Source organism: Rousettus aegyptiacus, unplaced genomic scaffold, assembly GCF_014176215.1.
Source record: "Rousettus aegyptiacus isolate mRouAeg1 unplaced genomic scaffold, mRouAeg1.p scaffold_m13_p_2, whole genome shotgun sequence".
In the NCBI taxonomy this organism is placed as follows: domain Eukaryota; kingdom Metazoa; phylum Chordata; class Mammalia; order Chiroptera; family Pteropodidae; genus Rousettus; species Rousettus aegyptiacus.
The window spans coordinates 68,236,679-68,261,614 of record NW_023416295.1 but is presented as its reverse complement, the minus strand read 5'-3'; the positions used below and the strand labels follow the sequence as shown (position 1 = coordinate 68,261,614).

At 37.9% G+C, this 24,936-nt stretch overlaps 1 protein-coding gene across 1 annotated transcript in view; it reads right to left on the bottom strand.

Moving 5' to 3' along the window:
* GTDC1 (glycosyltransferase like domain containing 1) overlaps nucleotides 1-12,583 on the bottom strand; it is a 355,599-nt gene extending 343,016 nt beyond the window's left edge. Inside the window, exon 1 of the mRNA XM_036236290.1 lies at nucleotides 12,503-12,583. The gene's annotated coding sequence lies outside the window, so the exon portion shown is untranslated. The remainder of the gene's footprint in view (nucleotides 1-12,502) is intronic.
* Between the last annotated feature and the right edge of the window lie 12,353 nt (nucleotides 12,584-24,936).

Below are 24,936 nucleotides of genomic sequence, written 5' to 3'. Positions count from 1 at the left end.
AAGGATGTTTTCCTAGAAAATTCTGGATACAATAGCTTTTTATAAATAGAAACATTTTAAATACTCTAGGGCACAGGTCCTCAACCTCTGGCTGTGGACCAGTATCGGTCCATGGCCTGTTCGGCAAAGGGCCACAGAGCAGGAAGTGAGTGGTGGGCCAGCAAGCGAAGCTTCGTATGTATTTGCAGCCACTCTCCACCGCTAGCATCACCGCCTCAACTCCACTTCAGATTGTCAGGCATTAGATTCTCATAGCAGCACCAGTCCCTGGTGCCAAAAAGGTTGGGAACAAATGCTTGAGGAGAGAGCAAAATTTCAAGAATCTCCTAAGTAAAATTACACATGTGAAAATTATAGTCCTTAAAATTAACCTTTTTAAGTTAACTTTTTTAGGTTAAGCAGATTTTTTTCTTTACAGCATTTCCCTTAGAGTAATAGAACCCAATGATAAAAAGTGATAACTATGTAAGTTCCATAAATGGACAAGAACTTAAAAGATTGATTACCAAAATAATTACTATATATTATGGAATAAAACATTATACATTCCCCAAATAAAGATCAAATTTACTTCAACCACCCCCACCACACCAAAAAGTCATTCTTATTTAGTGAAAATGTCCTTGGGTTCATAGTAGGGCTTGACGGCATACTGGTGTCACACTCTGCCAGTCATCAACAGAATACACGAGCCTTCTTTTTCGACTTCTTTGTATACTAGTGCATCATTGGACCCAGCAGGCAGCTCACCCAGAAAATTTCAGTTAATGGATTTTGGCTCTCTGTGCATAAGACGAAAATCTTTACGAAGTATCCAGTTTGTCTTATAGCTGAGATCTGAACCTGCTGCAGATGTCACATCTAAATTCTTGAATGGATTTTTTATCATCTTTGTCACCTATAAAACAAGACAGTGTCACCAACAGTATTGTCCTGACGAACATCTATTTTACTTATGCTTAGCTTTCTGTATAACTGAAAGTCATTTACTTATGTAAAACAGGGGTCAGCAAACTAGATCCCATGGGCCAAATGCAGCCCACTGCCTGTTCTTGCACAGCCATGATCTAAGAATGAATTGTCTATTTTTAATGGTTGGAAAGTGTTTTAAAAACACTAATAATCTGTGACATGCAAAAATTACACAAAATTTCAATCTCCATAAATAAGGTTTTATTGGAATACAGCTACTCATTCATTTACGTATTTTTCTATGGCTGCTTTCATGCTATAATGGCAGGTTTAAGTAGGTGCAGCAGAGACTATGTGACCCATAAAGGCCAAAATACTTACTATCTGATGCTTTAAAGAAGTTTGCTGACCCCTGGCCCAGAGGACATTTAGTGGGTAACTAATAGGATACTTAGTGCCTCTTACATGAAGAACCTGAGTACAGTGACCTAGTTGTTCCCTGCCTTACTTCCATTAGTTTAATAGTCGGGGGCCACGTAACGACATTTTGGCCAAAAAGACCTCACACACGACAGTGGCCCATAAGAAGAAAACCCAAGAAGATTCAGTGAAGAGGTTAATAGAAGCTTTTGCCGACCTCAACAACTCCTTAAAAAGTTTGAAAACATGGTGGACCCCAACACCGAAAAGTTTTCACTGATAGAGAGGAATGTTCGTGGTGCATTATCTACTTAGGAGCAAATCCACTATGGAAAAAAAAAGAAAGAAACAAACCAAGCAAACCGACATGGACATACTTCTGAAAAGAGGGACACCTCATCAAGAAGTGCTTCAGACAGATCTTTCAGGAGGTATTTCAGAAAAGGGCAATATTATCATAGGAAATGACAGGTATATGTGTCACTGCTCTAAAGATCTTCCAGTGGGACAAGATGTGGAGGTGGAAGAAAGTTAACAGTGATCTTGACCTTGTGTAGGTCTAGGCTAATGTGTGTCTTTTAGTTTTTAACAAAAATGTTTGAAAAAGTAAAAAATTAAAATAAAAACATTTTTTAAATAACAAGAAAGCTTACAGAATAAGGATATAAACAATATTTTTATATAGATTACAGTGTGTTTGTGTTTTAAGCTAAGTACTATTACAAGAGTAAAAAAGTTAAAAATTTTAAAGATTAAACAGTTATAGTAAGCTTGTTATTGAAGAAAAATATTTTTAATAAGTTTAGTGGGGCCTAAGTGTACAGTGTTTATTGAGTCTACAGTAGTGTAATATCCTGGATCTTCATATTCACTCACTCACTGACTCAGCCAGAGTAACTCTGAGTCCTAATAGCTCCATTCACAGCAAGTGCCCTATACAGGTATATCATTTTTTATCTTTTACATTATATTTTTACTGTATCTTTTCTATGTTTAGATATGTTTAGACACAAATACCACTGTGTTGGAATTGCCTGCAGTATTCTGTACAGTAACATGCTGTACAGGCTTCTAGCCTAGGAGCAATAGCCTAGGTGTGTACCTGGAAATGAGATGTTACATAACAAAATTACATTACATAACAGCTCATTTCTCAGAATGTATCCCCATCATTAAACAACAAACTGGTTTTCCTGGGTAGGCCACCACTCCAGTGCATATGACTACGGTAACTTTATTTTCTATCATGGCTCAGCCTTGCCTCAATCCAAGGGGCCAAAATTGCCCTTGGGCAGAAAGAAGACAAGGACCTCAGCTTCAGGTTGAATTCTGATTCTCCCACATTCATCTCTTCTGTGTCTCCAAGTTCTCCTAGTTCTGGATTTCTGCTTTATATCAACCATTTTCCATAATAGGCTTCCTGTACTGATACCAGTAATAAAGGTCTATATATCCTGCCAGAGACCCCAGGGCAGTAGGCTGAATCACAGCAATCTTGGACTGAACTGTGTGAGCTAATCATCAACTAACAGCTACCTTGTAATATGAATTTGTTTGAGATCTTTGTGAATAGCTTGCATATTCCAACGCTCTCCTGGCTTCCACTACTTTTTCCCATCATGACTGTCCCTAGAGTTGATCAATTTCCTTTTACATTAAAACCTGTGACCTATAAATCTATGAGATCAATCTTCCCAACTGGCCTGTCATTCTGTTTCTTGAGCTCAGTTCATACAAAAACCAAATGTAAGAGCACAAAAAACTGTATACAGATGGATTTTCCCACCCAGTACTACCCATCGTAAGACATCACTTACTTTTTACCAACTGCCCTAAAAGGGAATATATCACCCTCAAGCAGCATTCCTTCTCCTTTTCCCTCAACCATTGCTAGTTTCTATACCTGCTTCATCTTAAGAGTGTTACCCACTGACCTCTACCTACTTGGGGTGCCTAAGACACCCGTGTCTCTTGAGCATGGCTTCAGAATGAGGTACCTCTTGCTTCCATTAAAGTTTTAACACTCCTATTTCTACTGTAGGGAGGAAGGGGAGTTTCCTGTCATTGTTGGACTGCAATGGAGAAACATATTTGGCTAGATTTCCAAGAGTCAAAATATAATGCCCACAGGACGATGCTAACAGTCCACAATAAGACTATGCCCATACTATTAACGGCACTATAAAATCCAACTGTAATTCATATTATGTTGTTGCAAATAACTAACTCACAAACACATTCATAAGCTGTGAACTATCTAGAAAATAGCTATGAAATATTAGGAAGACTTTACAGTAGACAGATTAAGCCGAGTGTAAAGGCTTCAGAGAAAATGGCAGTTTATTTTTAGCAAAGTGAACTTTACTACAACCTTGAAGTAACTTGCCATGGTGAACTCTGAAAATTGCGCGAATAGCTCATAACCAATACAGTGACTGGGATGCCCATTAACCATATCTCAATTCTGGATAGCAACCACATAAGTAGCATCAACTTAAATAAAAACAAAATCTTTGTGAAAACACAGGAAACCCTCTGCCCATTTGGGTAACGACATGGAAGTCCAGTGATATGACCTTACAACCAGGAAAAGAAACTACAGGCATGTAGTCCATATTCCAAAGAAATACTCATAAACCTCAGAACTTCACTCATTTGATGAATCTAGCCTCCTTCCCTTAAAGAGTTCTGAAGTATTTTAGTATCAGAACTCCTTTGTGTTCTCAAAAATTGAGGACTCCCAAGAGCTTTTGTTAATGTGAGTTATAATTACCAATATTTACCATATTAAAAATTAAATGAGTTTAATTATTTAATAATTCATTAAAATTTTAATAACATATTTAATGACATTTTATGAAAATTTCCCTAGACAAACAAAAAAAGCTTAATGATAAAAAAATACTGTTTTAGAACTTCTGCAAATTTCTTTCATGCCTAACTTAATAAAAGACAGTTAGATTTTTATATCTGCTTCCATATTCTATCTGTTATGATACATTATTTTGACTGAATTACATGAAAAAAAAAGTAGCCCCACACAAATATGTAGTGAGAAAAAAGGAAGTATGTTAATATTAATAGCCTTTTCAGATAACTGTGGATGTTCTTTGATAATACACCAACACTTGACAAGTAGTTTAAGAACTATAATATGGAATCTAAAATCACATAAACATTTTGTATTGTTACTTGCTTTTTATAACAGTCTTTTACCCATAATTTTAGAACATTGATCACTTTGAAACTATTGGTTTATTGAGTTATAAAGATATAAAAATCTTGCTATAATTAATTTATTACTACCATAGCAAAAACTCACTTTCCTTAATATCACTATCCATTCCATCAAAAAAAAATCTTTATGTGTTGGGAAGCTGACAAGAGCACAGCAGGTAACACAAGTTAACCAAAATTTTAATTTTCACTTGAGAGCTCAAATTTTATCACTGGCAACAAATATTATCAGTTGTTTTCCCATAAATGGCAAGCTCACTTTGTTCCTTTTGTAGAAAATGACTCCCAAATATCTAAATCTAAATAATCAGTTTGTCTGGTAGTTAGTTATTCTTTCAAGTAAAAACGACATTTCATGCAAAATGTGGTTAGTTCAGCTAGGAATGCATAAAAAAATCACTGAGTTTTCTTTGAGATAACCAATGTACTCTGGATATGTAGCAGAAGTGCTTTTTGTATATTTCGTCTCATCACACAGAATATTAAAATGAAGTATGCTCAAGAATAAAGATTTAATAAAATTAATTTTTACTTCTTCATCAAAGACATTCTTAAGGAAATTAGTTTTGTTTTGTTTTTTAAACTATGAACGCATGGCAGTAAAGAATATGATGAATACTAGTACGTTTGGTGCCAATGCTATTTACTATTCATTAAAATGCCCACCAATGCTTTACTGTCATCAGAGCAAATGTCAAAGCTGTGGAAAAGGCAAAAAGTTATTATTACTGTGAAAATAGCTTTAACCACGTGGACCCTGTGAAAGTTTCAGTAATCCTTACAGGTCTATACACAATTTAAGAACTGTTGTCTTAAGGAAACACTGAAAGCTATGAATGACAATTTGCCATCCCCAAAGCCATACTAAATACCCCCCAACATAAATACATTAAAAAGCTGAACAAAATCTTTTATTTTAAATCAAAATTGATCTAATTTGTTCTCAACTGGATTAATAATGCAAATAACAGTAGCAATTAACATTTAATGAGCACTTACATGTATTATCTCATTTAATCCTCTATGAGTTCTCTGATATATTCATGCCACAGATAAGAAAATCTGAAGTGAAGGGAAGTCACTTGTTCAAGGTCACCATAACAAATATCAATATTTATGGATTCAGTTATTACTAAGTATTTTGCATATCTCATCTGAAGCCTTTTCAACAAACTTTTTATCATTTTTATCCTTTATCATTTTTTATACTTTTATTACCCATTTTACAGATGAAAACACTGAATTAAAAAGTAAAGTACCCTGTCCAAGGTGACCCAACTGTTGGGTCACCTACATACAAATCCAACTGTTTTACTCCAACGAATATACTGCATATTTCTGCCTCTCTATACCACACATCAGTATATCCTTTGTATACAGATTGATGGCTACAACCGTTTTAAATAGTTTTAATGTCATCTGAGCAAGACCCCTATTTAGAAAATTTTCGCTAATTTGATTATCTGTTATCAAATGGCACAAAATCCACTTCCTTTTACAGTCTATAATCTAGGTAAATTGTTCATTAATTCATCTTATTAAACACCTATCTGCATATAACAACCTATCACTGTAACTAAGATTACTTTTAAAAAATACTCAATACACCCACAGGATATCCCAGCATTACAGATGAGAAACTAAAACCCAGAGAAGTAACTAATGTCTCCCAAAGACAAGCTGTTCGTAAATACCAGAGTCAAAATCATTTGAACCGACCCTGAAGCCTAAACTCTTCAATCACACAACCTGCATATATTCAAGAAGGTTTCAGACAATGGCCTAGGAATTGCTCAGGTCTGGCTACAGAGCTTGCTGATAATATATCCACTCCACCCAAGGCAATCAAGATATGAACCATCTTGTATCTCAAAGACCAAGGGGTGTAAAGGAAGTTGGTTCATGCTGCAAATAAGAAGTTATGCTCTCAGGTGCTTTAAGGTAAAGCAGCTATAGGTAATGTTGAAAATAGTAAAAAAAATTTATAGGTATCAGCACACATTTCTGGGGCTGAGATATGCAAAACCAAACCAAACAAAACAAAAAAAGCCTAGAGGAATCTGTCATGACAGTTACACAGGCTATCTACAGTTTACAAAATAGTTTTCAGATGCCAGAAGCCCAGGGATGCTGCGAACCTTAGTAAATGGCAGCAGAAATCATTTTCCTAAAACTTTCCTAAATGCTAATAGATCAGCAAAATTTTCATTTTAAGTTAGGATCTGTAAAGGTCAGGGATAAGTTATGTCCCAATAGTTTCTATTTTAAGGACCTACCTTGCAAGACACTGCTTAATATTAAACCCCAAGGGGATCAAGAAAGGAATCAAAGTTTATACAGCTCCATTCACACTTATAACTTGTTATAACTTGACTTTTAGGAAGTGAAAACATCTTGAGAAGAGTGTGGCTTTAATTTCAAACAAATTGTATTCTCAAGGAGTCCCCAAACACATCTTACAGGAAGGTGACAAAATGGAAGGCTGTGGTGTACCACCTAAAAGGGCAGGCAGTACAAGCGAGAGATGTGCAATTATACTTGTCACAGAATACCACATTCTGGACTCCCTCTACGGCAAAGGAAAACAACAACAACAACAAAACCAATCAGCAAACTTTACTTCCTCCCAACAATGATTCCTAGCATGACCAAAAGGAATCAATCTAGTAATATGAAAGCAGCTGACAGATATACAGAGGGGAAAAAAATCAAGACTGAGGTCACGTCCCTCAACATGCATCATTTATACTAAGGATTCCCCCACTTATCTGAATTAATTTCATGTACCTCATTTAATTCAGATAATTGAAGTTTTCCTTTTAGAGTTGTAAAGTGTTTATTTACCTCAACATAATTAGTAAAGTGTCCACTTAAAAATACCACTACAAAAATTACCATCCCCTCCTCCACACATACATATATACTGCACTATCATTAAAAGTATGAGATTTTGGCCTTCACGGGAAATTTAGTTCAAAAGCCCTCTTTAAAAAATTAGCACAAGAAATTCTACAAGAAGTTATAGTCATTACCTTTTTAATACAGAGTGTTTGCATTACTTGTTAAAGACATGGTAATTTGGGTATTCAATACATGACTACTGTTCTGAAACCAAATTAAAGGTTTAGACTACTAAAGAGTTTGATGACTTGCCTCAATACAATAACTGGGATTGTATGGAGAACAAAATCAAAGAGGTCTCTCTTTTTTATGAGCAGGCATTTAAGGGCCTTTTAATGAGAATTTACTCTTCAGTTATATAATTACTAATGAACAAAAATAGGCTATTAAACTCACTTCTTTATAGTGCCATAAAACTTCTATGTGTACGAAATATAAAATAATATATATTAATCGAACTCAAGAAAAATTTATATGTGCAACTCTTAACAATACATGGTGAAAATTACATACTTTTTCTTTCTCAAATTCCCTGCCACACGACTGATGATTTTTTTTTTTTATGGACATGCTTATAATTTAAAATACATAGACTCTGTAGTACTAATGATAGCAATGAAATGTATAAACATCTTGTATGAATTCTAAATTTCTATACGAACACTGATTTCCCCAACAGGTAAAAGACTTATTATTAGGATGAATTTATATCTAATCAATATATATTTATTACCTGCTATGTGCCAAGCACTGTACTGAGTATAGAGGACACTACCGCAAACAGCACAGATTTGGTCCCAACATTCCCATACACAGACTAAAAGGAAAGACAGATAATGAACATGTTATGGGAAAGTATAACAGATGAGATGTTATACTTTACATATTTATATAAATGTTATACTTTTGAAAGTTATAAATCAAATGAAAGCTCAAAAAAAGACAAGACATGGGTAGAAAAACATTTGAAAATAATTAGCTACTATTGAAATTGAATGAAAATCACCCACTAAGTGTCTAAGCTAAGAAGGCAGAGAACTCAACAGCAAAGTACTTAGGAAAGAGAGGAGAGTAATAATGAATGGATGAATCCTGGGTGTCCTAAAGTTCCTGTTGCAAATGAAAAGTTGGGCTCAAAAAGGGCTCAAATTATAATAACCAAAGAGCCCAGCTCTCGGCTGGCCTGTCTTTAGTATCCAAGGGATCAATCCAGTGAGTGAGTCCAGAAGGCAGTATCAGAGTATCCTGGATCTATGAGTTCTGCCCTGGTTGAAGTAGGACCCCAACATCCACTGTGGACAAGAACAGGTCCCTACTCCCTGAGGGGAGAAGGGATGGGAAGGGAACAGAGATAGCTAAACTGTTAAAAGTTCTTAAATTGACTTAAGACAAGGGTGCAGGTCCACAGGTGATCTGGAATACAAAAAGAAACCAGACAAGAAACATATTACGTGGACTTATGTGATTGCTTATCTGGTTACTTTTAAAATAAATACTCCAAAAAAAAAGCTGTCTGTTGAAATGACAAGTGTGACCTTCAAGTGTGGGAGAAGATGACCATATATTCTTGATATTTCTTACTAGTTGTCTTATTCTGTATCCTAATTCCATCTAAACCTATATTGATATATTCTAGATGCTTCACACACATTTCATTAAGATATTTATGCCATATAGCTCAAAACTCCTGATGAGTAAAGGGTTTTTAAAAACGAAAATCTCATAATCTCAGAGTCAAACTGCACAGATGCCAAAGGTCAGTGAGACACCATATCTCTGTAAGCAATGAAAGCTCAGAGCACTAGAATTAATTCCAGATCCCAACTCTGAAGGGAATGAGGGTTTTAATGTATTTTCAGTCTTAAAAATCAATTTAAGAACTGGATGGGAGAAACAGCACTGGCAGCGGATAGGCCAGATAGACCAGGACTGACACAAGAACCAGCAATAACAGATGCAAAATTATTCACTCCCTATAAACGCCACCCTACTCTATTGCACAATTGTTTTCAGCAATAGTACAAGTAGAAATAAAAATGCATGTATTCAAAAGATGCTGTCCCTGTGAAGGCTATTATTTATATGACTGTACATATTCAAATAGGAATCACTCTATGAAATTGGCCCTGCATTTGTCCAAATATTATATGCCAAGGTTATTCATTCAGAGTGGAGTAGTGGTACTTTCCAAAAGAAACGCTTGACAATTTTCCTCAGCTAATTTTTTTTAAAATAAACAAAACATGCTAGTCTGATCTATTAAAGAGAAAAGACTTATAGAAAAAGAAAATACAATGTTTGTTTGTTTTTTACAGTATCACCATGAAGTATGACATATCAAATATAATCTAAAACTATTTAAAATATTTCAGGGTAGTTTCCAGGGCAGTCTGAACTCCCAAAATCATGTTTCTTACAAAGATCTATATGCTAAAAAAGATATCCTTATAAAGTGAAACCAAGGCTTTAAAATGGACCTACGTTAACAATTAGGATCATTTAATTCACGATGGTCAAACTTTGCTCCAGTGGAAAATTCAAAATATTTTAGCTTGACTGAGATGTTCTATCAAAAGATGTAAATAATGATGTCCTTTCACAATTTCACAGTGAGTAACATGTTAAGGGACAAAATTCTCAATGTTAAATTTCTTCCATCAATTTTTCTAAAACATCTGATACCTGCTACCTTTCAATATGGAATTCAGCCTCAGCACCTGATTCATCAAAAAAAAAAAAAGAAGAAGAATTTCAAGTTTACAATATCACAATTCATGACTTTCCGGCCACTCTGCTACCTCCTTAACTTTGATTAAGCCCAAGACCACAAGCATTTACAGAGCAGCCACTGCACTTGACACAAGGCATACACAGATAAAACACGGTCCATCTTTCATTAATCTCTCACAAGGGAAAGTGTACACAAGAAGTATTTACTAAATGCCTATACTAAAAACTGTGGTGTAGAGATGCAAAGGACTTCTGCATTTGAGGAACACTAAGAAAAGTGATGCTGGGAATGCAGGAATTTGGCTATCACATGTGTATAGGGCCTTTACTTCTAATAGGAAGGTTATATGCACCACAGTAAGACTCTTGAAATGCCAATCTCCTAGGACTGACACAGACCATCAGCATTAATACAGGTAAACATTCTTGAAATGAAAATAGTTACTAAATTCAAATAAAATGGAAAGTACTGTTTCAACTGATAAATATAAACAGTTCTTAACTATAAATACTTTGTATCATTGACTTCTAATGGGTCCAAATCCCAAATTAAAGCAATTACTCAAAACAGGAAAAAATGGAAATTTAGTAATTACTTGGCTTCTTTTAAGATACCAAAATCAAAACAAATTTTGGTACAAGACTATCCACTGGGAAGATCTGAATTATCTACTTAAGTATTTAGCTAATTAAGTCTACTAGTTCTATTCAGCTACTGTTAAATCTCTTCAAGAAACTTCTTTGATTAATTTCACTCTGTAAAATAATAGGGTTGCATTAAACTGACGAGGTCTCTTCCAAATAGAAAATTCTGTACTTCTATGGGCCATAAGATTAAAATGTCAAAAACGGTTTCAAAACGGGAGTAAAGAAGCCATCTTAACTTCTCAAATTGGTAATGCTATAATATTCACTGTTTCCAACCTTATCTCAGTATGGTTCACATTTTACCTATTCGGTTTTCAAGTCTGTCGAAGAAAGTTTCATAATTAAAAAGGTACTCTGCCAACCTTCAATACTAAAACTGTTTCATTAAATGTAAAATCCTAAGGAAAATATAAAATAATAGGGAGTGGGAGCTGAGAAGAATCTATTCCACTTCAGACCTGGAATGCACTAATTAAAATTCAATACTGAACTTGGTTATGTGATTCCTACATGAAACTCCTGCCATGCTTTAGCTTCAGGTTAAACAGGTTAATAGAGTCTAATAAAACAGCTCTATTGAATTATACTGGACTTTTCAGTAGCTCCTTTACTGACCACCATGTTGAGCTTTAAAATCAACTTCAGGAGTAAAACCAAATAACCAAGGCATGCCACAGCACACGGGGGCTGCATTCTGAAACCCACCTCATGTGGAAAATCACCATCAACTCACGTTTTCCATTTCAAACTGTGATACAGGTGAAGGAAAAAGTGTAAAGCCTCCTCTTTGAACCTCCAGTCACACTCCCTCAAGGCGCTAACTTAAGAATTATCTCAAAGATAATCTAATGCAATACAGTTCTCAGAAAACTCTAAAAGTTGTATCTAGGAGAGGAAAAAAAAAAAAACGCCCTTGGGACTGAAGGTTAAATTAACGTGGTACTGCAACCTCGCTGTTGGGTACATGGCTGGATTTACGACTTAAATTCAGACTTTCCACCCGAACAGACCGACTGGATCCTCACAGGAGGGATTCTGGGAGGGCAGAGTGAAGTCTTCAGTCTCCGCTGACACAGGGGACGGAGGAGCTGGTGAGGTCAGGAAAGTGAGGGCGATAATGGGGCCAGGCGCAAAGGGTCCCTTCACCAAGGCCTGAACGAGGGCGGCGCGAGGGACAATCGGCCTGGCAGTCTCGCGGTCGGCGAGGAGGCCCCTCCGCCTACTCTGGCCAACTCTGGGAACCCGGCCTCCCTTCTCCCCGCGCGAAGGTGACGCGCCCCACGCGCCCCTCGCGGGCGGCGCAAAGCAGTGGCGCGCCAGACTGCGGGAAGCCGGCGCGCACGAGGTGCAGAACCCAAGAAAATGAAATCTGAAAGGCTCAGCGTGCAGGACTGAAGTGTGTGCCCCGCTCGGGGCGCGGGGCAGACAGCAGAGATGGGAGCGCAGCGCGTGCGCCCAGGAAGCGCGCCGTCCGCGCGGCCCTCAGCTCCGCCCCCCCGCCCGGCTCCCCGCGCCGCCGCCGCCGCCGCCGCAGTCCCTCTGGGAACTCCGCGCCGCGCGGCCCCGCGAGGCGGGCGCCGGAGAGGGGAGGGGCCGCGCTCCCCGCCTCCCCCGCCGGCCCGCGCGGCTCCCCAGCCCGGAGTCTACTCACCTCCTCCTCCTCCTCCTCCTCCTCCTTGTCTCTCCCTCCTGGCCACCGGCGCGGCCCAGCCGGCGACGCACTGACGCCGTGCCCCTCCCCCGCGGTCGCCGCCGCCACCGCCCCTCCCGAACCGCGGCCGCTGCGGCCTTGAAGCGCGTCAGGCGCAGGCCCCGCCCCTCGGCCCGCCCCTGCGTCCGACGCTCCGCCCCATGCGCGGCCCGGATGCTGCGGACGCGGGCCTGAGTCAGTCTTCGCTCCAGCCCACGGGAGCGGCTTCTGCCTAACTCTGCTCGTCGCCACAAATCCTCGTCTCACCTGCCCACTCCGAGGGCCTCGCTTCGCTTCCAAACGCCCCGCACCTCCTTTTGCATTTCGTCAATACCCGCCGTCTGCCCCTTCAGCTTGTTTGTACTTTCCCAGCTACCGTGGGCTTGTTCTAAGCTCGCATTGGCTCCTTCTTTCTTTCTGGAAGGTCTTCGCTGCTCACTAGGTCAGCCCCGGCTTCCTCCTGCGGTTTTTTCAGCGGGTCAGTTCTCTCACCGTCCCGGTTCTTCTCCCTGGCCTCCTGGAGCCTCAGGGCCTCCGTGTGGACCTGGCTTCTTCCCCGCCACCTCAGCCTCCTGTGGTGCTCTTGTGTCGGCGCGTGCTTTGCCAGTGCGTCCTAATTTCGCCCCCTCTGGTTCCCCTCTTGGAACCCTCTTACCAAGTTTTCCTTTGCCCACATTTTGCGCATCTTTTCGGTTCTGGCTACTTCATACCAGAAGCAGTTTGGGTGCTCAAGAATTATATATTCGCGGCCCCACTTAGATGAAGAGTCACATTAAGTAATTACAAATCACAAAGCAAAGCGATAGCAGGGGTGACCATCTTTTACTCTCATAGATCCTGCCATCTATACTTTCTCTTAATTGACACTTAAATGTCAAGGAATGGGTGTTTCTATTGGGGCTTATAATTCACAAGTTTTTTGGGGGGGGAGGGTCTTTTTTTGTTTTTGTTTTTTTCCTGCAACCATAGCTCACTTCAGCTCTTTATTATATTAGCAGAAAGAGCACCGGGACCTCATAGGTCTCTTGTTTTCTTACCTGTAAAGTGAGGGATTTGTCTTTTCTGTGATTCTGAATTAAAGGATTTTGTATTTGGAATGAGGTTGTGAGTTAAATGAGTGAGAAGGCAAAACCTACGAATGTAACTAGAAGTCTGATAACTTGGCTTTTAAAACTGCAACTTGGAAGAGTTAGACTCTGGTGTGGAAATGAGTTAAGAAACATACTAAAATAAAGGAAACTGATTAGCCCTTTGGATCCACAAGTTGCTGTAACTTATCTGAGTAAACATTATTATCCTTAAATTGAAGAGTTAAAACTATCTCCATGCTAAACAAAATCCAGGCTCTATGTGGACCTTCAAAGTTTAAAACCACTGTAAATTGAACAACAGCATTACAAGCATTTGAAAGCCTAATAAACCATCTGTCCATCCACTTCAACACAAATTGGGAAAAAGAAAAGTGTAAATGCCAAAAAACCTGAAAGCAAGAGTTCCTAACTACACACGAAAAACTGGTAAATCTTATCCCACTGAAGAGTATATTAAAAACTCCGAAGGCTATGGCAGCCATTTCATTGATTTTGAAATAGAATCACGTAATTTTATAATTGAATTATCTAGTCCTTAATATCATCTGGAGTCCAATCTTTTCATTTTACAGATGAAGAACTAACACCCACAGAGGGTAAATTGCTTGCTCAATATTACCCAGGCTAATTGGAAACAAAGCTAGAATTGAAGCTCAGATCTCGTCACATATACCTGCCAACATCTGGCTTATACTTACGGCATACCAGTTACACGGAGCTTTGCAACATCAGAGATTTTTGACTTTGCAGTTTTACCTACATGGTCTGAGCAATGTATGAAATTCAACTTGGCATTAACTAGAAAGGCCTTGCTGTCAGAGGCCATTTTGTCCCTCCCACTGGTTTCAAGGATTCCTGTTGCACAAGCTCCATTTCACCCAGTCAGAGTTCATCTTTGTAATCTAGACAATTCTGGCCAGGCCTCTGGAGCCATGGAGCCAACCAAACACATTCATCCTAAGAGGTGCCAAGAGCTGTGCATGATTGTGCGAATTACGAAGTCTCTATTGTCAAGAAAATCACAACATTACTGAGGAGGAAAATATGAAACAAAATGATAAAGAATTCACCATTAATAACCAAGGATTCAATGATGAAATTAAAATCTTAAGCTAGAAATCATGTAAATGAAGGGAAGACATTGTCAAAGGACAAAAAAGGAAATGTAGAATTTAGATTGGTTGATAGGAAAAAGATAAAAGAAATTGCTTGAATCAAGGCACTGAGAAGAAAATGAGCAAGCTTAGAATGGGCAAAACAGTAATCAGATGAATTAAAACAAGAAGTTCGTTTCGTTTTAGAAAAAACAGAAAACCAAACTGAAATGATAGGTTAGAAGCATTGGTTGAAGACCTGAATTTTAGCCTGAGAAATTTAGACTTAACCCAATAAGAGATCATTCTGGGTGGATCTGGCAAGGGGACAGGATTGGGGGAAGGGGGAGGGGAGGATGGGAGGAGACAGGTGAGCATAACCTAAACTTGTACATTCTGAAGTATCAAGTAGAATTTAAAAAGAAATGTTGGCCCTAAATTCCACTAAGGAAAAGATTGATTCATTGAGTATATGTAGGGATCAAAGATGCATACAAAGTCCAAGATGACTTCGGCATTGCAACAAGAGTCAATAACAGCATCCATAGACCTGAGCACCTTAGTGTTGGAAAAGGATCAGCACTCAAAAGATTGCCACCTCTCAATTGCTAGAGAAGGAAGTAAGAAATTTTTCCGAGGTAAACCCTCCTATTCATCACATCCTCATTCCAAAAAACTTTAGTTTGCTACTCAAATTGAATTAGAAATTAAGAAAGAAAGCTCTCACCCTGTCATGAGCCCTTATGCTAGTGTTTTATGGTCGACCTATTTTTATTTCCGTTTCAGCTCTACTGATGTAAAAGTGCTCAGTGATGCAATATATAACGTTACAGTTGGAAATAATGTGTTTGTTAAATAAATACCAAATGCTGCTCAGCACTCTGCTAGGGCTGGAAAAGTATAAAAAGGGTCTCTGGTTGGAGAAAAATGGTCGATGCACCTGACACCATAGAAAATAAATTCCATAGACAGTTGAACAACCTGTGTTGACTGTAAAGCGTGCTTATATAGAAATAGGGGGGAATAGGGTTGGAGAAAATAGAAATGATATAATCTATACTGTTTATTGTTCGACATTTTCAATAATCTTTAATCACTGTTCTAGGTTCTGGAAAAGCGGTAAAACAAGAATTTCTAGGTAAAGCAGTAGTGAAAAAGAAGCTCTTGCTCTCCTAGAGCATACATTTCATTTAGGACACAGAGAGGAACAGATAAATACACAACTACCAAATCGTAATAAGTGAGGATTTGAAAATGATTACCTGGGAAGTAAATTAGACCTTTCTGGGGAACATTTAAACAATGACTTGAATGAAAGAAGCAACCAGTCATGAGATGACCTGGAGAAGAACCCTTCAGGCAGAGAGTAAACTAGTACACACCCCCAAGAAAGTATCAAGTTTAGTGTGTTAGAGACTGATAAAGGCTGAGTGTTTCTGAAGTGTAAAGAGCCAGGAGGAAAGTAAAGAAGATGAAGCAGGAGAGGTAAGTAAGGCCTTGTAGATAAGAAAGGATTTCAAGGTCAGGTTAAAGTATGGATATTTGGAAGATTAGTCACTCTGGCATTCTGGATTAGAGGAGGGAGAGATCAGGATTTGGAAGACCAGATGGAGGCCCGTGTGATAATCTGAGCCGGAGGTGATGCAAGGTAGGCAAGGTTAGTGGCAAGGTTAGCAAGGAAGACAAAAATGTCAAGGAGATCAAGTATTGGGTATTTATGAGGGGTGGTAGGCGGTGTTGGTTGGGGAGACGCCACCGTGTCAAATGGAACAAAAGGTCAAGGGCAATGAGCATTAAAAGCTAGTATAGTTAACAAGAAAGAGGTCATGTGTAACCTCTAGAGAATAGTTTCCATTGGGTGGAGTGGTAAGAAGGGAGGAAATGGAGGCAGTGAACTTTGTATCAGTACAACTCAAAATGAACAAAGTATATGTATATTTTATTATCTTTAAGGCCATTTACATTTGGGATACTATTAAATTTTTGAAGCCCTTTAAACATTCCCAGCCAAGTTAAATTTGTGTCTCCATACTGAAGGGAGAACAAACTTATACCATAGAGACTTACATGTTTTTCTGGGCCCAAAATCAATCACAGCAATCACTCCCTGCTTTAAATGCAGAGACCTTATCCTTACTCCTAGGATATGGCAAGAGTCTAACAGTAGAAATGGTAAGGCAGATGTAGTACCATATCACTGTGGTTCCATTACTGCTGTCATGTCTAAACCATGTGGGCTATGGGTATTACCTTGAGCATGTTATGATCTTACTAACTGCAGGAATCTCTCAGATTTTAGCCTTGTAGGCATACAGGTTAGCACTTCTATAAAAGGGAAACGAATATCACTGTGAGAGATCCACATGAACAACTGTCATGACTCCTAGCGGTACTTTTGCAAAGTCTTTCCAAAAAGACAATTTGGTTGAACTAGATGTTCCTTTGGTGAACAAATTGCAAGATAATTAATGAGTACTTTTCTTTCCCTGGGAACTGACTAGACTAGTCTGGAAGTCAGAACAAATGGAGAAACTTAAGTCCCCTCCATCTGTAACTGTGCAGCTCGAGCATCTCAAGGAAATCAAGCCTGACTCTAGCTAAGTTGTGTCCACACATGCATATGCATGCCTTCTCCCAATTGTCTAATGTAGGTGGGTAGAGTGTGTTAATTTGGTAGGTGTTATTTAAAAATGGAATGCTATTAGCACTCTTTTTTTATTTGGAATATACTTCGTTCCGAGGTCCATAGGGAGCAGTTAATCTCTTGGGGGTGGTTTGGAAAACTTCATTAAATTCAATGAAGGAAAAAGAAGTGTAAGTTATTTTTAAAATAATCATGAAATTTGCTGTTTAATTTGCTGGCCCAAATGTTTCTCAAGTCAGTAGTGACCAAGGATTCCTAGCATTAATGAATAATTACCATATTGCTAAAATCAGCACCATAGTATAGCCTGAAAAGCCTTCTTGTTTTTGGTGCTAAAGAGGCCAAAAACGTCAGTAGCCCAAGAAGCATAAAATGTACTCTCTGTTGATGAAATGATCTCTTTAAATTAGGGTTTAGCTATTCCAACAGGATAATGTGAGGGAATTTGCTTTATCATTGTTACCTTCTGGCCTAGAGACAGAAACATTTTATACTGTGGTTCATCCTGTAGCTTTTATCAAGGATAAATTTATGTTTTTGTTTAAAAACAAAGAAAGCTTACATAATCTCTCCTCATGATTAGCCCTTCCAGTAATTATCTGTTGCTTGGAATCAGTGTCAGCCAACCAAGTTCACATGGCAAAAAAATGTTTGATCTGCAGTGATGCGATTTAGAAGACTGTGCATGGAAGGTACGGCTACACACATACAGAGAACATATTTATCTAATTTGACTGCCAGTGATTTAATTAATGTTTGTCAAGCACTTTGAACATTAAAAGAACTATCTGAAAGCTGAGAGCTATTACTCATAATCATTTTTTCCTATTTGTTGAACTATAATTAACATACAAAAGTGATACTCTTATGGTATCTTTGAGAGATATGTTCCTATTCTAACAAACCCATTGGACTACACTTTACAAAAGTCTCATTAAAACTTCAAGGCTCCGGTTTCTGAAAGTCAAGCTTCAAGCTGGTTGGGTAGTATCCATTAGTAGATTTTGAAACATACAGGCTAAATAAACAACAGTGACAGCTTGGGGAAGTGTATGCACCTGTTTATTGAGAAGATGTTAACAGGGGCAAAACTAAAATAAGAACGCATACCGCAACCTGATTTTCAAGAAGTTTTTGTTCGTGACTACACTTAAAATTACCCTTATTATCATCTACTTTTTTCCTTCTGATTTCTCTCCAAAGAACAACTGATAAGCATGAAGCCTTGGTAACAATCTGAGAGGAAAAGAACGGAAAGACCCTATTTTAGAGCTTGAAAGAGAAACAAACATGTTTTCCTTCCCTGCCTTTTCTCCTAGTCAAATATAAGAGCAATTAGTAAAAGAAAACTTGAGGCGAAACTAAGGAGCCTGAACAAAGGCCTGCTCTAACATGATTCTCCACAGAGAGGTTTGGGCAGTGCTGCATTCGTACCTACAAGGGGTCAGTGGGATATTTATCCAAGTTCTCAGGACTGTAGGGCAGAATGACTGCCCTTGTGGAATAGAAGGGGTGACTTGAAAAGACACCAACTTTCTCATATGACTTGTTTTTGAATTTTGGTTTCATTTCATTTACATTACAGTCCCCTAAGGAGAACTTTTACATTCAGTGCAGAATCAATCTTCTTTCCATGTTCACCATGCAACACACATTTTGGTAGAATAAGCTTGATTAAGGTACCGCTTCCACCTCAACTCCGCTAAACTAAATTTGAGCCAGTCCAAAGTAGATTGATTACTTATTTGCATTTGCTGCTTAAAGTTCAATCCGTAAATGCATCAATGAAATTTCCATAGCTTTAGCCACTTATATTGCTAACTCATTCCTGCACAGATGTGTGCAATGCTGAAACAGAGAGAACCACGCCCCCCACCCTTTGGGTGCTACCCTCACATACCTGGGTCCAGCAGCTATGGGAAGGATGAATCACACAGGCTTGGTGGAGGGAATGAATGATGGAAAAACTTTCATAGATGCTGTATACTTTGCAGAAAGCACTTGATCTATACTATTTGCTAATCTACCCCTGAAGTCTTCTCTCTGACATCAGAGGCCAGTTTTTGTTATTGCACCATTTTGAAATCACTGTTTGAGAGTTACATACTCATATAAAGAAGGGGCAGGGAAAATTCTCCTTTCGTGAGTTCTCAAGCAGAGGATCTTTTATCAGTAACTATGCCCTTACTTACCAATCTTATAGCCACTGCAAATCTTTTTTTAAAAAACAAAGGGAAAATAAACAAATACAAGCTAGCTACAGTTTGCTTCTCCCTGAGTAGAGTACAGTTAATAAGATTTTAAAAAATATTTTACCACATCACCTTTCCCTTAATTCACAGAGAAGCGAAAAAAAAAACAAAACAAAACAAAACAAAAAAAAAAACAATGTACTGTATTCTTTTCCCTGTTGCTTTTTCAGTAATTTCTGAACAAATCCACATCATATTCCTGCAATCAAGTTGAAGAACCACATGAAATGGACTCATTGAAATCTTTTTCAGTTCTATTTAGTATTTATTTGTCCCCATTTTGAAATGGGGCCATGCTGCTTTTGTTCCTATAGAAAAGAAGTTATGATTTAAGAAAACTTTACAAAAGGGAAGCTGATCTTGATATTATCAAACTTCCCTCTTTTCTTTTAGCAGAATGTTTGAGAAAATGCCAATTGGTGTCGCCTATCATCAGAACTTTTCAACATCTGATTGTGTCTGAAAATGAATTCGCATAAAACTATCTGAGCTTTAACAGATGATATATTCCTTTCTGAATAGTTAGTACCTACTGTCTCTGCATACTGAAATAGTAAGACTGTATCAAATGTTTTAGATACTATGATTTCATAACTGACTGCTACGGGTGCCCCCCATTTGGTGTGGGGTGGGGTGGCAATGTGTATTGATATAAACTCAGGCATCCATATTCTTTTGCAGTGAGTGTTAACCAGAATGCCATTTTTGTTCAGACTGTCATTGGGTCATTTTATAATTAGAAGATTCACTCTAAAATGAAAGTCTGGGGTTGATGAGGCAGAACTAGCTATGTTTTAAAGGAAAATTCTCATTAGTACAAAACATTGGAGGACAACAAAAATCAATTTTTACAGGTAGATTAACCACATTGTTCATTATTGTAGAAACATTGCAGAAATCCAGGGGGTGGACTATGTAAGCTATGCCCAAGAAAGATTATGAAGTACTATGGTCTAATTTATGTACAATAATTGTTCATACTAGCATTCTCATAGTTTGGATAGTGACTCATTCTGTTCTATGTGACCTTTGTTCTCCAGGATTGGCTGCTATTAAAAAGTAGAAGCAATAAAAATAAAATAGGGTTTTACCAGGCGAGCTTTGGGTTTTTAAAAATACCTGAACATCAAAGGTAAAGCAAAAACTACCAGCGTTGGGTAATCTAGTACCTTTACAGTACATTTGAATATTTGAAAAACAATCTTTTTCCTAAAGAACATTTAGTAATATACCTTTTGGTGGCATATTATTATAGCATTTTAAAGGTAGAGCACAAAAAACAAGTTAGTTGATCATAGGCTTTTCCTTTTTCGTTTTGCATTCTTACCATTTGGCTTTCCTTCAGGTGTAGGTGGGCATGTTAGAGAAGTAGAGTGGGTATATGTCAAAGAAAGAGCTTCATAAAATAATTTACTGTCAGCAGGTCACCACTAATAAGTAAATCTTTTATAAATCATGAGCTTAAGTAGATTATTATGAAAGGGGATGAAAACTAATGTCAAAAGACACAATTTCCAAGTTTTCAAAAATGATGAAAGAACCTAAATGTCAATGCAAGAATACACATATACAGAAGAATTAACTTTAGAGGTGTTTCACTAATATTTTTAAACTTTTATTTTAAAAATTACCAACCATACACAAAAGCAGAGATAATGTTACTAATATAAGGGACCTGCAGGAACTCAACATGTTTGCTACACTTGTTTTAGATTTCATAATTTCTTTGATATTGTTTTGATTGCTGGTATATTCTTAAAGAAAATCATGATGTCATGTTATTTTACCCTAAATTCAACAGTATATATCAAAAAACAAAAATAATATTTTCTTATAGAATCGTAATATAATTATCACATATAAGTATGTTTAAAATGTTAATTCTCACATCCCTTGAATCATTGTAGATTAGTGATTAGAGCATCTTCTTGGTTGGTTTTGTCTTTACTCCTTTCTCCTTTATAGGCATCCCTTCAATTAGCAAAATAAATCCTGTGCTTAGATTCAATTATTTTTAACATATCCCTGGGACCCTGCCTGTGTCTTTCTCTGGCATGGTATGTTATTCAGAATCTTACACCATTTCTGAATTCTGCATTGCAATTGGCATGGTACAAGAAAATTAAATTTAAATTTTGCTCAAATTCCAAAGTTTTGTAGAGTGTAAAAATACTCTAATTTATAAAAAAATAAAATGAATCCATAATCTAGCTATGACTGTGTTGAGTAACATGCTAGGTGATAATGTCTAGATATTTTTCCTGGGATCCTTTCTTTGCAAATATGGAAAACTAACTTTGGCTAAATAAGGTCAATGAACAAGTACGTAAAAATTAAAAAGCAACTGGAAGGAAAGTTCAGGAAAAAGACAGGAATCAGATACTCTATGGAGCAGAATCTTGTGGGCAGTCTCCTTAGAGAACTGAGATGAATCAGTCCCATGTGTTTTTCAACACTGTATCACTCTACTCCGCTAAGTATTACTCTATGCTATGTGCTCACTCCTTTGCTAGGGTAGGATCCCTTAAAAATAACAGTCCCACCAAGACCATACACAATGAGACAGAGGTGGTTTCCCAAAGAAGAGTCAGGTGCTGATACTGAAAAAAGAAAGAATGAATGCCTGGTAGGTAAAATCAAGCAAGGCGGGTATAAGAGAATAGAAACCTTTCCTTCCTCTTATCAATGACTATCTGTCCCTTATCGATGGGCTATTAAAAACCAGATTTTCTCACCAACTCTGAACTTTATTCTCTTTTCCATATCTATGTGCTACTATTAAGAACTATTACTCTTACTGGATCCCCTTTCTCCATGTCCCCTTCATCAAAAATCAGTGTTCCAAATAACTATGACATCCAGGTTACCAAAACTCACGAGTCTATGCACCTGATATCATCCTGTCTCATTTTTTGGCCTATAAAGATAGGTTAAAAACTTCACTGTAATTAAAACTTTCCATTTCCTTTTTGGATCGCACTTTTACCATTCCCTCTGCCCTTTCTGCTAGAACTATCCCCTTCTATACACACACATTGCACTCACACACCAGTTTTGTTATTGACTAGTGTGGTGCAAAGTATGCATACAATAAATATTGGAATTTAATTTAGTATGATACAAGTTTACAACACAATGGAAGAGTTCAGAGACTATTGGTCTAAAGGATATGGTATTTTTTCTTCAGTACCAAATATTATAATCAATGTTCAAGCAGATTAAATGAAATAAAGTTGTTTACACATAATTTTGATTTCCCAGTGGATAGTTCCTTCTATCTGATTAGCCCACTAAAAGATGGTTCCAGGCCCTCTATAAATAAGGTATTTTAGAGTAGGCATGGGAGAGTCATTCATTCAAAACTATTTTCATTAAGGTTCTTCTTTCAAATATTCTAGACTCTTCTCTCCGCCTCTGCAGTCCTCATTTCCCAGGGAGGAAGAATCTGACTGCCCATTGGATGATGGAGACACATTCTGAGAAAATTCTGGGTCAGATAAGGTCATCTAGCAACAGCAGCTTCTTCCAGCCTTCATTCTGGGCCCCTGAGACTTTTTTCTTCCTTCCTACTAACTTCTCTCTCCTTCTTTATCATTCCTTCAAAATAACTTTCCATTTTTTTCATACTTAAGCCCTGACTTAAATCTAATATGCCACTAATTTTTAAATATATATATTATTGAAATTGTCTGTTGTGGACACCATAACTTTATTTGCTTAGTGGGGGAAGGGGAAAGAAAGGTTAAATTAATTCGTCCAGGAGGGAAAGGCCTATAAGATGAGGTGGAGGCAGGGCTTTTAGGTCTCATAATCTGGGTAAAATGTTTTTGAATTTTATACTGAATGTAATAGGAACTATAGTAGCAATTTATTTGGAAGGGAAAAAACTCACCATACTGCCTGTCCCTCACCCTATCCCCTTTCATTATAGTGTCTCTGCCTCAGGTTCACGAGAGCTATGATAATATTTATATGAATATGAGATTTTATCTATGTAGATAATATAGTAAGATGAAATCTTGTTAGTCAGAATATAGCTACCCAGGGGTTAAAAATCTAAATAAGAACCATTTGCTAAGGTAAAGGGCCTAGAGAGAGCAAAGAAAACAATAACGTTAAAAATCTCATCTTCTGAATATCACTGTACCACATCAAACCACATACAAAAGTTGTAATCAAGGTTACCTCACCCACTCCAAATGTTCCCTACTTGAGTTCCCCAGACCTCCTTAGAGGGGTCTTACTTCCAGTTTGTTCACCTGCCAACAAGCCCAGAGCTGTCATTAGAGCTAAGTGGGTCAACACCAAACACCTAGCTGCATACTTCATCCATTCTTCCTCTCCATCTCCATCTCTGTTCAGTGGTCTTGTGAGAACTGGGGCATGGGAGAAAGCTCAGAGAAAACAGCAACTTTTGGTTGTGTTTAATCAGTCCCATCCCCTGATTAGTCTCAGAGTGAAAACAAAATATAACCGAGGGGTGGGGGGGAAGGAACCTTAGTTTGTGGATAATTTCATTCCATTTGAACAAGGTATAGAAGTCGTTGGAGACATCATTAATTTCTACAGCACCATGCTCTCCTAGTTGTCTAGCTTCTTCTCCTTTCCCTTTGTAAGAAATTTTTCTTCTCACAAAAATATATTCCCATGTTCCTTATATGTAAGCCTCCTTTAGGGTTTCATCCTCATTCTTTATTTCTCATTACTCCCCACAAATATATACTGTCTTCAAGAGATCTCAATTGGTTATTATGTCCAGGGGAATCTACTTTCTAAATTTGTTTTACTAGGTTTTCATTATCAGAGTCTTAGTTTAGGATTTCATCATTTCTCTCCTGAACAGTTGCAACATCTTCCTGACTTGATTACTTCCTGACAATCTGGTCTCTACCCAATCACTTTTCCAGAGAATTTTTTTTCAGCATGCTAATCTCTTCACAGCACTGATCTATCTAAACCATTCCAAAGTCTGTGCAGTAGCCACAGGACAAAATCTCAAATATGTAGCATGGCGAATGCATATATCTCAGCCTGTCCTCTGTCCCTGGCCTCCCCGAGCCCCCAGAATGAACTTTCAGCCTCAGCCATAACGAAAATACTCTCTTGTAACTTTGGACCCTTGGCTAGGTAGTTCCTCACATTCTCACATTGACCCTTCACTGTCTATCAGGTGACACTAACACACTCCTCCAGAGGCAACATCAGAACCACCTTCTCTGAGAAGGCTTCCTTGATTTCACTGCACAACAGTTTTCCTCAGTGCTTTCACAGTAACTAGTCAATACTTCTACTATAACACTTCTCATGTTGCTATTTC